Source organism: Lampetra planeri, chromosome 9 (assembly GCF_965212315.1).
Source record: "Lampetra planeri chromosome 9, kcLamPlan1.2.h2, whole genome shotgun sequence".
In the NCBI taxonomy this organism is placed as follows: domain Eukaryota; kingdom Metazoa; phylum Chordata; class Hyperoartia; order Petromyzontiformes; family Petromyzontidae; genus Lampetra; species Lampetra planeri.
In genome coordinates, this window is record NC_136115.1 from 14,292,176 (window position 1) to 14,304,911 (window position 12,736).

Below are 12,736 nucleotides of genomic sequence, written 5' to 3' on the forward strand. Positions count from 1 at the left end.
AGGGTGAATGGTGACGGTGAGTGGTGAGTGGTGAGGGTGAGTGTTGAGGGTGAGTGTTGAGTGGTGATTGGTGAGGGTGTGCTTGGTGAGGATGAGTGGTGAGGGAGAGTGGTGAGGGAGAGTGGTGAGGGTGTGATTGGTGAGGATGAGTGGTGAGGGAGAGTGGTGAGGGTGAATGGTGAGGGTGAGTGGTGAGGGTGAGTGTTGAGGGTGAGTGGTGATTGGTGAGGGTGTGATTGGTGAGGATGAGTGGTGAGGGAGAGTGGTGAGGGAGAGTGGTGAGGGAGAGTGGTGAGGGTGAATGGTGAGGGTGAGTGGTGAGGGTGTGTATATATGTAACGTTATTAAGAAATATATTTTTCACCCGGGCAACGCCGGGTTTTACTGCTATTTATATATATAAAAAAGGGAAATTTGTGAATGTGTGTCTGTTGAAAATGTTTAGCGTACTTCCCGACATGCAAAAAACGTTAAATTTGCCATGTGGGTATTTTCCAGAATATACACCATGCAAAACTGTTGTATTCTTTTTGGGGGGGGGGGGGGGCGCAATAATGCATATATTTTGCACGGCAAGTGAGCTGTGACGTCACATCTGTCATGTGACCCGCGCGTGCGGAAGCGTAACGCAGTGTGCCTGCTCATCACGCACCCCCCCCCCAACCCTCCGTGAGTCAAGTGCCATACTAATGTTTTGCAGGTCTAAGACGTTCTTCGCGCAGCATTGCTTTATTATTCCTGTCGTTTACTGCCGTACGCACCGTTAAAGATGTGTGTCTGTAGCAAGCGCGTGTATGTGTACCTATGGACGGGGGGCGCGTGTGTGGGGCGAGCGGTAGTGTAGTGGTTAGTGCGCTGCGCTATGAACTCGGCGACCCGAGTTCGATTTCCACTTACTACCACCACCTGTGACGATCATTTGAACCGGTCCTGGGCCTCCCCTAGGTCGACTCAGCCTCAAACGAGTAACCGTGGTGTGAACATCGCCACTGGGGAGACAAAGACGGCCGGGCGTCGAGAATCCAAGTCCCGGGCGAAGCCGGGTAGTAAAGCTAGTATATATATAAATCCACCCATACACTACCTTGCAAATATATTAAAGCCCACACATCATTTCACACCTTTCCATCCACCTCGTTCCATTTTAATTATGACTAACCCTTCATGTCCATCCAATCATTATCGTCCGCCTTCTCATTATAACTCTTTGCTCAGCACAGCGTTTACACACGCAGCCACCCCATTGTACACATGAAACACGAGTCACAGCAATCATATTGGCTTCGAACACCTAAGCGTTAATTAAGTTGTAAACTTTTTCTATTATTGTTCTCTTCACGGTACCCTTTCTCCTGCCTCCCCCCCAAAAAAAACAACGTGTAGTTATCCTTCCATGATTCACTCCGCACGTTGTTCTAAGTGTTTGCAATGAATGTGTATGAACGTCTGCACACGCGTAAATGTGTGCACAGTTTAAACTCTCGTTTTCCTCCCATCATTCAACGCCGCCACTTACAAGTATCGTAAAGCAATACAATGGGCGGCTGTAATCGACGCTCTACGGGGTTTACAGTTTCTTGATTTGATTTATCTCTGTTTAAAAAAAATTGTCACGTGTTCGTGCTGCGTATGAAATCGGCTCACGTGCTGGTGCCTAGTGGATTACGAACGTTGCGGGATCGTGAGAGGCGGCGACGGCTTGTAAAGGTCTTCACTTAGCAGTGGATTGATCATGGCTACTGTTGATGTAAGAATGTATGCACAACAGATCCATTTTCAACTCAAGTAGCAGTGGTGGCATCAGAGTGCTCCTACCAGGCTAGAGCTTATTTTGGTGGACATGGATTGTCACGCACAAACACGGACACATACACGGTGTAGTAGTGGGTTGCTCACTGTGCTATGATCCACCAGCTCAATTTAGATTCCTAGCCATGCACAACACACACACTCACACTCAAAGACAGGGAGAGACGAATAGGCATGGGAAACCTCAGATAAGCGAGAAGGTAGCCAGGTGGTGACCCAATGCCAACAATTGCCAAACTCTGCTGTCCTTCATATATATGATGTTTTTTACCCAATGAATTCGTGTTTACACGTGGGAGGAAACCAGAGAACTCAGAGAAAACTCATGCGTACGAGGGGGCAACACTGCATCCCATACAGATGGAACAGATGGCGATTAGTCCACACCCATGAGAAGGGAGTTTAAAAAACGAATTTCTGATCCACCAACCATTGCCTCCACAGTGCTGGATTAGAGGCATGCATGGCTACCACTGTTTTACGCCTTAAATGTGCACTCATTACATCAGCATCTTGACTGAGAACCAACAACGGATGGGTAGGCAGCTGGATCCACCACCCTCTCGTGCATCTTATTGTGTGTACACTCACACCGCATGCCTCAATAATTTATAAGATGATATGGAGCATCTTTAATTTCCATGCTTGCTTGCATCAGTGTGCGGGTGTAGGCATCATTAGAATTAATTAAAATTAAGATATGTTTCCAATCCCAGATGTTCGTATCTATCACCGACACTTATGGGTGATGCCATTCTCATAAGGAGCTGCTTAATACATCGCGGGGTACAAAATGTAGTGTCTTCACAAAATATATAGACGCAAATAAGTAAAAACTACTGCTGCAATTTAAATCATAATGCAGCAAACGCCTGAATCAGCCACCAGGGATGATGATGAGCGTGGCACAGACATCACGTGAGATGCGAGCAGATGCTAGCACACATGTGCGGCTCGCTTTCCGCCATCTGAATGCGGCCCCAGCTGAGATGTGCAATCTGTCATCGACGCTATCCTAAATATTACATTCTAACTTTCGCAACTGTTTGCTAAGTTAACCCTTTCTCTAACACGCAGGTTAAACGTGCCCAAACCCCCCGCCCCCCAGAGAGAAGCTCACAGCCCCTAAATTCAGCCTCGTAAACTCCGCAGCCTCCACCACCATCCACGTTGAGACGTAATGCGCCGTCAGCACCATAAGTCACAGTTGCGGTTTAGCCACCGTCATTCATCCTGCAGTGATCAATCTTTACTTTGGCAGTGCAGCGCTGTGGTGACACTTGCGCAGGGCTCTGCGTTCAACTCCCGACTCCGGTGCCTTTCTGCGTGGAGTTTGTATGTTCTCCGAACACGTTCTCTATACGGGTTTTGTCTGGGTCCTCCGGTTTCCTCCCATAGCTAAAAATACATGCAAAGTAACTGATGTTGGGACGGAAAAAAACATCCAAATGCTAAATAAATATCCACAAATTACTCAATTGGGATCATGCACAAGAACTTCACCCCCGCCCTCCCGAGTGCAAAAGTTTGGCAGGACCCTTCTGAAAGAGAGCCTTGAAACTCGGTGAGATTTTGCTGGGCAAACAAGTGGAATAAAAATAACGTGGCATCTATATACTGCGTTTCAGTAGGCATTCCGTTAAGCCAGTATTTTGATAATTTTATAGTTAACTCAAGCGATAAAGATGCATATTTTTGAGAAATAATGGAGCTGGTGATTCATTCTTTAAATCACGGTTGCTGGGCACGGGACCAAAGGCCAAAACTGCTAAAAAGTCAGCAACAAAAAGCACAATTGAAGGTGTAATCGATTAGAGTTAACACTTTTATTGAATTGAGAAAGGTTTATTATACAGATTATGCGGTGATATTGCATTGGCAATGGTGGACAAACACACACAAATTAAAACATTAATTTAAAAAAATTATTAAAAGGAAAAATATATATTTGCCCTTCTTAATAGCATCCAACACATGTGCTATGAAGAAGGACCATTTCCCAAACCGACACTACATATATAGTTTTCCTTTGAAGGCCACCGTGACATCGAGTGATGTGTTGAGTTTCAAATTTATAATAAAAGTAGTGTGAAGAAAGAAGCAGAAACATAATCTTATTTGTGAGTGGTGGTTGAACACAGTATGGGCGATATTTTACAGTCGGTCTGGAGTTCTCAACACGGGTGGAGGAATCGGGGAGTGAAGTTTGTGTGAATAGTGACTGTGGTAGTCGTAGTGGCAATAAGATTGGGAGGTGGAACATTGCACATTTTAATTACTAAGTTTCGCGTAAATTAATGCGCTCACACCTGTGTGTGCTACCGCAGCCATTGGGAAGACCCGCACACACTTGGGTCTTTGTGTGCGAAGCGTTGTTCGGTACCCCATGTACTGTATATTGTACCCAGGGTTATTAGCCATTGGGAACCCTCTCCAGGGTGCCCACTAAGTGTTGACGCATAATCAGCCAATTTCGTTTCCTGAATACAATGAAATAGGAATGGAAGTCGGGGTCCTAATCATGGGCATTTTCACTTTCAGTCATCGGGGACAGGAGTGTGTAGGAGTGATTTATGTGGTAATCATTGGCGGAGATAAATGAAAGAGATGGCAATTACATGATTCTGATGGCATGCTGACTGCGCTGGTAGACGCGGGCCAGTTTACTGAACGTTACATTCTCTGCTTCATTCTGAGCCACGCGGATGGAATGCAGGTAAAAGTTTTCCATAACATTTATTTTACTTCTCAATTTCTTGTGAAAACCTTTTTGCGGTTGCCCACTTAAAACGAGGTTACCCATCCAAATACTAACGAGGATTGATCCTCCTAAAATTACACGTAATGGCCGATTTAACATTTATATGTAACACATTATCCCATATTTAATGGCAAAATACATGACATTAATGAAAAACGAGATTTATGATATCTGAAAATATCTGCCAGAGAGCTACAACTGGAAAATGCGTCAGGGTATGTGTGCCTAGGGTGGTTATTGAACGTGGGCTGGAATCAAACTGATGGAGAAAATAGGCAGACAAGAGCAGGTTGGAGTGGGAAAACTAAACTTCATGAAATGGAACATACCACCAATCCGTGTAACCTACCAGTTTTTACATATGGACCAGAAGCAAAGACATTGAAAAATAAAATGGGGAGAAAAACCCCCCTGAAAGTGTGAATAGAAGAATGGAGAGTTGTTTTCTTGGGATGCACCGAGCTGGAAAGAGAAATGGATGGATGGGTGAATATACACAAGTCAAAGATACAATATTGACTGAGTAAAAGTAAGTGAGATTTTGGCAGGATATGTTGTAAGATGGAGTATTGTTGCATCCCGTGGCTCAGTGAGAGATGGCGACACCTTGCTGAGACCTTAATCCAGCAGCCGGGGAGATCTTGGCTGAAGATGAAATGATCTTGCAAAATAAATGCATCACAAAAAATCAGAATTTCTAACATTTGAAAAAAATAATTGAGCAAATAAGATGTTTTCAGTCATCACTGGCACTTACACTGTCATCCACAGTAGGTAAACATCTCCAAGTTTTGAATCTCATAGAGGATCGAGCCATTGTGTTGAGAATCCAGGAAGGCTGAAAGTGGCATGGATAAAGCGACAGTGACTCACATCTCAAGGAAGGATGCACAGGCACCACGTGTTTCCTGATTGCTTGTTCAATTCAAAATCATCCTCATGAAAGGCTATCCCTCGCAATCGAGGATGATTGTCTTCCATAGAAAAGTTTTTGGATCCACAATAATTCTATTCACACTTTCAGGGTTGTTTTTTTACCCCCAGATAATTATCTGTGGGTCCGAAAATAGCTGAAGAAACCAATCTGGGATTCACAGATTCTGTCGCAGCTGAGGCACACACGTGTCCAGAAAGAGTGGTGAGTGGAATTGGATTAGTAAGTCGGGCTGCAGCGTGCTCTTTCTGCCGTTCCCGCTTTTCCTCTTCCTGTTTCCGGCGTTAAGTTTCAGAATATTTGGATCCTTGAAATAGACTCTCTGTGTCTCCAGCTGAGGTGATCCTGTACAAGAGTATCCCATGAGTTGGTGTCGATGATGCACTTCTTCATATTGGTTTTGAGGATGACTTTCTTGAAGCGCTTTCTCTGCCATTCTCTTGAACGCACACCCCGACTAAGCTGGGAGTAGAAGACTTTCTTCAGGAGTCTGGAGTTGGGCATACAGTCGACGTGACCGGCTCAGTGAAGCTGATGTCGAATGATCATGGCCTCAATGCCCGTGGTGTTTGTTTGCGAAAGGATGATGATGTGAGTGCATATGTATTCCTACCTGATTTTAAGGATCTTCTGCAGGCAGCATTGATGGTACTTCTATAATGGCATCGCGGGATGTCACTGTGTAATGCCGACCCTCGAGAGCCACGGCGTGTGATGTATTGACATCGCGGACACCACTTGGATGTGGGTGCAGTACCGGCCCAAGAGGGGCTCGGTGAGCGCTGACTGATGGTGCTGAATGGCACCACGCTCTATGTGCAGTGCCGGCCCCTACAGGATAGGGTGCAGGAATGCCAGCCATGGAAATGGGGTTACTCAGGGCCATGGCACTCTGGTTGACCCCAGAGGACACGTGACTGGTTAAGTCTACACAGGGCCCCCAAGTGGGGGCTAGAGGTGGTCACGTGTCAGGGTCGAGATCCTGCTCGAGGATTCTAGAAGGTGGTCACTGCTAAAGGCGGAGCCAACTACGCCACAGAGAATATACGCCGGGTCCCCCAGAGGGACCGGCTGCTGTTGTTCATCCTGAAGAAATCTACGTTCTACGTCCTACAGAGTCTCCAACGCGTGGACCTGGACCCAAGCTGTGGTCCCGTCCGTTGTAGATAGTTACGGTGTAATTAGTGTAGTTAGCCTGGTGGTCACCACCATAGGTTGTTATTCTGTTAAGGGGCAGTTACCCCGTGTGTTGGTGTTAATACATGTGTTGCCTCCAAGAGTTCGTCTGCAACCCAGTTGAACTCACTACACTTCTCTAGCGTGTTGAGATGTATCCTATATGTTATCTATGTCGCAGCTCTGTCCAGCAAGGTAAAATGAAGACTGCTTGATAAACTAGGATCTTGGTTTTGGACCTGATGTCACCTTCCTCAAACACCCTTTTCCTAAGCCGACTGAAAGCTGCACTTGCACATTTCAGGCAATTTTGGATTTCTCTGTCGACGTCAGCATTATGTAAAAGAAGGCTTCCTAGGAATGGGAAATGCTCAACATTTTCACCGTGGATGGAAATTGTTGGAGCTGGCAACTGCTCATTGAGAACTGGCTTATGGGAGACATTAGTCTTTAAAATATTTAGCGTCAGTCCCATTTTCTCATACACCTCAGTAAAAGTTTTGACAATTGCCTGAAGATCCGCTTCTGAGTGGGCACACACGACAGCATCGTCAGCATACTGGAGCTCAACAACTGCTGTCAGGATGGTCTAAGTTTTAGATATGAGTCAGTTAATGTTGAAAGGCTTACCATCCATTCAGTAGTTTAGCTCCACACCTGCTCAAAGCTTGCCATTAGTTAGCTGTAGCATCGCAGTGAGGAATATTGATAAAAGTGTTGGGGCGATGATACAGCCTTTTTTGGCACCAGTCTTAACTTCAAAGTGGTTTCAGATTGATCCATTACTAATAATTAATCACTGCTCACATACCATTATGCAGCAGGCGAAGAATGGTCAGAAATTTAGGTGGACATCCATACTTTTTAAGTATCCTCCACAGTGCTTCTCGAGTGACAGAATCAAATGCTTTATTGAGGTCAACGAAGGCCATGTAGAGAGGTTTGAGTTGTTCCTGACATCTTTCCTGCAGTTGATGGGCAGTTAAGGTCGTGTCAGCTGTGTCTCTCCATAACCTGAACCCACATTGGGATTCTGGGAGGAGTTAATCAGCAAGGGAAGAAGACGATTCAGGAGAGTTCTTGCAATTATCTTTCCTGAAGTGGACAGCAAGGCGATCCCCCTGTAATTTCCACAATCAGATGTATCACCTTTAAAATGCGTGATTGCTTTCATTATGGAGAAGCTGTTGCACAGCAGGCTTCCACGCAGTTCTTGATAAAACGGGACCATGAATCCAATGGCAAGGAAACCAAAACGATTGAAGATATCGTCACGCTGCAGCCTTCGCCTGTCTTCACAGCCGTTGAGATCTTAACATCTTCTTCCTGCTCTGCCGTTGAGGACTTGTTAATCCATGGCTGGGGGCAGGTAGGCTTATTATAATGGCGGCCTATAATCGCCATGTCATTATGATCACACCCTGGTGGTGCTGTCATTGTTTGGTCCACGACTGCTTATTCAGCAGGGTTACCCCTGCTTATTTCATAGCTATCCTTCATAGAAGGCCTTTCCACTATTTGCCACCTGCAGATGCGCTGGGTCACAGTGCAGCTCTGCCACCAGCTTGTTTAACGCACGCACACATACAATGCGGGTGTTATTATTACCATACTAATGCACATCGTCTGCTTCACAGTTGACATTCAAGATCCCCCTGACGTCATTCAAAATAATAGTGCCATCGTGTTCTGACGTCAGGGTCCAAAATTTTCCACATTTCAAAATTACTCAGAAATTACTCAGCTGGGATTATACCTGGCAGTCATCCCCCTCTTACTGGCAGACATATGCCCTAGAGATCACTCTTACAAAGAAGACTCTGCCCTGGTCTTTCTTGAATTCTCACCAGATTAAAAAAAAACTTGGAAATGTGAATGCTTCAAAAGGAACGAGTGAGCCTGAGAGCGAATGGCAGCAGGTGGAACTCCGCCCCCCACACCCTGCAGCCAACATGTAGCTTGCCTGTGAAATTAAAGATCGCGTGCCAAAATCGATGTTATGAACTTAATATAAAACGTGATTTATTACACAAGTGAATTATGGCCGCCGTGTAATATGTAATTGTGCCCCGAGATGTGTGGCGACGGTAGGGCGGCAGGGTTTGCAGCTTGCGTACTCCAGGTGACGTTCTGCTGGTGCATTGCATTGCACGCTGCACGACATGGAACCCTTGAGACTGACCCCAGTAACACAGATCATCTTTATACAAAAAAACTCAACACATTCTTCAATAACACTGGCCCTAAGAGGAATATATATAATAGGTGACATTTTGGGCAATGGACATTCTTCTTTATAGGGGAGTGCTATTGACGAACGTGTTGAGTTTTTATTCCATAATGTGAGCTTAAACACCACTGTGAATGCAGTATCACAATGCTTTTTTTTGTTCAGCGTTATACAAGTCACATCAGAAGATAGTATGATGAGGGCTTTAGAATAGGCACACAAAAAAACACGCAATGCCAATTATAATTCCCAAGAACGCCTCACTGATTCTTTGGAATCTGCCCGTGATTCATGTACAATCTGGTTTCATGCTTGTGTGGCCGTCCGAGAGTCGTCGAAAACAAAAGGCCATTGCACCGAGTTTACATAACATTTTTTTGGCTCGATTCGCCCTGTGGAATCCTGAGCGTGCAGTAAAAAAAAACCCCGAATAACCCATCACAGCCAATTGGTAGCTGGAGGAAAGCCAAGGGGAATCGGGGGGTCTTCCGCGTGGCCCCTCGGGCCGACTGGGCCCACCTCCCGTACATGTGCCCATGACGCCCGCTAGGCACTGGAGGTCACCCATCCAAAGACGAACCAGTATATATACTTTTTTTCATCATTGCGTACGTAATTTTTCAGTTTTTACGTTTGAGTATGAATATGATCACGATGGCGCTTTGAGTAGGGGATTTGTGTCAGAAAGGCACAACGGTGTGTGTAAGCAAAAATAAAATGTACTTGACTTGACTGAGATACAATGAGATCGAGGACGGCAATGGGGAGACTCTTAATCCAGCAGTGCATTGGCTCAAGATGATGATGATGATCCTATATGAAAAGAGGGAGGCGGATGCACCTTAATGGTTATAATGGTGTGGTGGGTGGTGGGGACTGACAATGAAAGGGAACGACGTGTATTTCTGTTTCATTATCGTGCCGTGTGTGCCTTTGCACCGAGGCAAGGTTTGGAGTGGAAGCCTTAGAGCTGACACCGGAGCGCACGATAGATTAAATCACCAACAGAGACAAAGGCGGCCATAGATGAAGTCGGCGAGAACATAATGTAAAAATGCAATTTGGTCGCATAGTGTTAGACAGCATTCCTCTAATGTGGAGTGATGCGAGTAAAATAGGAGGGTTGGAGGGGGCACAGTGGATTTGAAATTTGGATTTCCCACCATGGCTTTGCAGGTTTAATTGTGGTCCGAAATGTGCGGATTGTGAATCAAGTTAAACCAGAGACGGGAGATTTTCACGATGAGTGGCATTACATTATTATTAAAGGTCAATAAGCAATATCTGTACTCGCATTGCAATTGGTTGATATGTACCTTGCCTACATGAACAGTATGCTCCACATGTAAGATATAGAGCACTTTCCCATCGCCTCTAACAAAGAACACATTAATTAGGCGAGTTGACTACTGATACTTTACATCAATAAACAATGCGGGACTTTATGCTCTCACTCCGTCTCTTTGCTTGCTTTATATCCAGGGAAAATTAAACTCAGGCTCAATTTCACACAGGCTATTTAATTGAGGTATGCAGAGCACTTTCTCGCACATAAATCATTTTTTTCCTCCTAATTGCCTTGTAGTCATGTTTTCCACTGACCTTTCGAATGCAGTCACGTTGTTTTTTTGTTATGAAAACTTTCATAAATAACGACACCGGGCCCCGTCTTCTTCTGTGGGATTGTGAAACAGATCCAGGACTAACCTTGACATAATTCTCATCCGCCCGATAAAGAGCGTGCAAAAAAGACAGCGCAATAATTGTGTGAGGCGAGCATATACGTGGCTTAATTATACAACGTTTGCTGCTGATATGTACCACTGAATTACGATCTGCCTTGCTGTCATCGTAGATGCCAGGTATTAAAATCCCCAAAAATGATCACTCTCAGAACCCTGTCGCTATGCACGCTTGCAGCCATACGTTTACAAGAGCTTCAATATTGAGCAGCACCAATTAAAAATGTGGAATTATTTAGGTTTTTCATTTGCCAGAAAATATATCCGTTTTTTTGGGCTGGTTGGTAATCTTCAGTACCATGTTGATAAACGGTTTTGATATATTCTGAAATTTTTTTTATTGAGCCCTTGGTTTGTGACAACTTCGATTACTGCATCAGGTTCCACCAAATCTGAAGCCTTTTAATAAACTAGGAAAGCCAGGCATGTTGGTGCTTTATTTGAATGTATTATTTTCTGAAATCTGATTGTCAGCATGTATATATGGTAAACGTCAATCAAACCGATTCTATATCCGGAAAGTTTTTAATCGGTGTGTACTACCTGTCATGGCGTAGAGTTCGGATACATCGTTATTAACCCAAGAAAATTGTACAAAAATAAAAAGGCCATAAAAAATCATGGAGAGGTACGTGTTTGGAATTACAATGAGACGGAACGAGGACCACATGGATAGAAGACACATGCAGGCAATTTACTTCGTTCAAAGTCACGCAGCTTCTGCGAGTGCATAATTTCAGTGGCATTGATTCAATACAAGCACACGTGGTTGTCCTTCCCCCACACATCCGATTAGCACGGTTGGATGGGTACGGTGCAAAAGAAGTTCAACATCCATTACAGTGTCTCATCAGCAGAGTCAGGCTTGCTTGAATCAATGCAGATAGGCAGATCACCAGCATTGATTCAAGAAATCTGCTGATGACATAGCGAATGCCGAAACTGTCCCAGAGTTTGCTTTAAAAGGCATTGAATCAATGCTCTTCAATTATGAGCTACCAGAAAGCCGTGCAACTGATGGGTTGTGTAAGAAATATTTTATTTTATGTGGAAAGATGGATGTGTGAAGGAGATATTGTCTCCTTATGTATTCTATCGTAAACCAGTTGTTAAATTAAGTTATAAGAAATTGAAAGGTTGGTGTTATTACTGAAGGGGGTGAAAGCGAAACTCGGGATATGCTTCTGACATGAAACCGTGTGATATCACTCATTGAATTTTGTTTGAATAATACTTTATATATATAAATACATTAGGTGAATAGACTGGCGAGGGTTGAAACCTATGCAGAATAGTTCAAGGGAAGGTTGTTGCTCAATTCATAAGAGCAACCAAAGGATCCTTTTAGGGATATTTTTGTGTCAAAAATTGCCTTGTCAGTCATGGGTTTTCATCCAAATAAAATGTGTTGGTACCCTTGGAGGCTGTGGCCCTCTTTCCCTAATGAGAACACTGCACCAAAAACCGGATTCCGTGGCTCATTCCTATTCTTTGCGACGGTTAGCAAAGGAACAAACAGCATAAGGGGAACAAAAGAAATCAGCACGATGGTGAACAGGGCCAAACTAATGTATCCATGCCTCGAGCAACGCATGTTACGGAACTCCACCTGCTATGCTTTGTGGACAAACACCGTGATTATCGTCCAATTATTTTGAGACAAAAAAAACGTGTGGCAGATATAAAAAACAAAGTCGAAGATATTTCTCAGTGAGAGCTAGCATAGGAAAATGTATGCACTTTGACGAATGTGAAACAGGGGTTCCTTCATCGGTGTTGTAAGAAAATTACGGACACACTCAAAATAAAATAAAGGTTTGATCTCAAACAAGATGCTCGCAAGGTGCATATTAACTCACCTGCCATCAACATTGGAACTACAAGCAAGACAAAAGCATGGGTGTGTGCTTTAAAAAGAATAAACGCAGTGCTAATTTAGATAAAACAAAATTGAGGCTCAAATATATTTAGGTGCAGCCAAATAATTGCGCACGCCACTGCTGACTCAAGGGGGCTTCACTACGGGGGAGCTGTAGAGAGCTCATCTCGAGGGAAATTTGGTCTACTCTTCCAATTCTAACTGG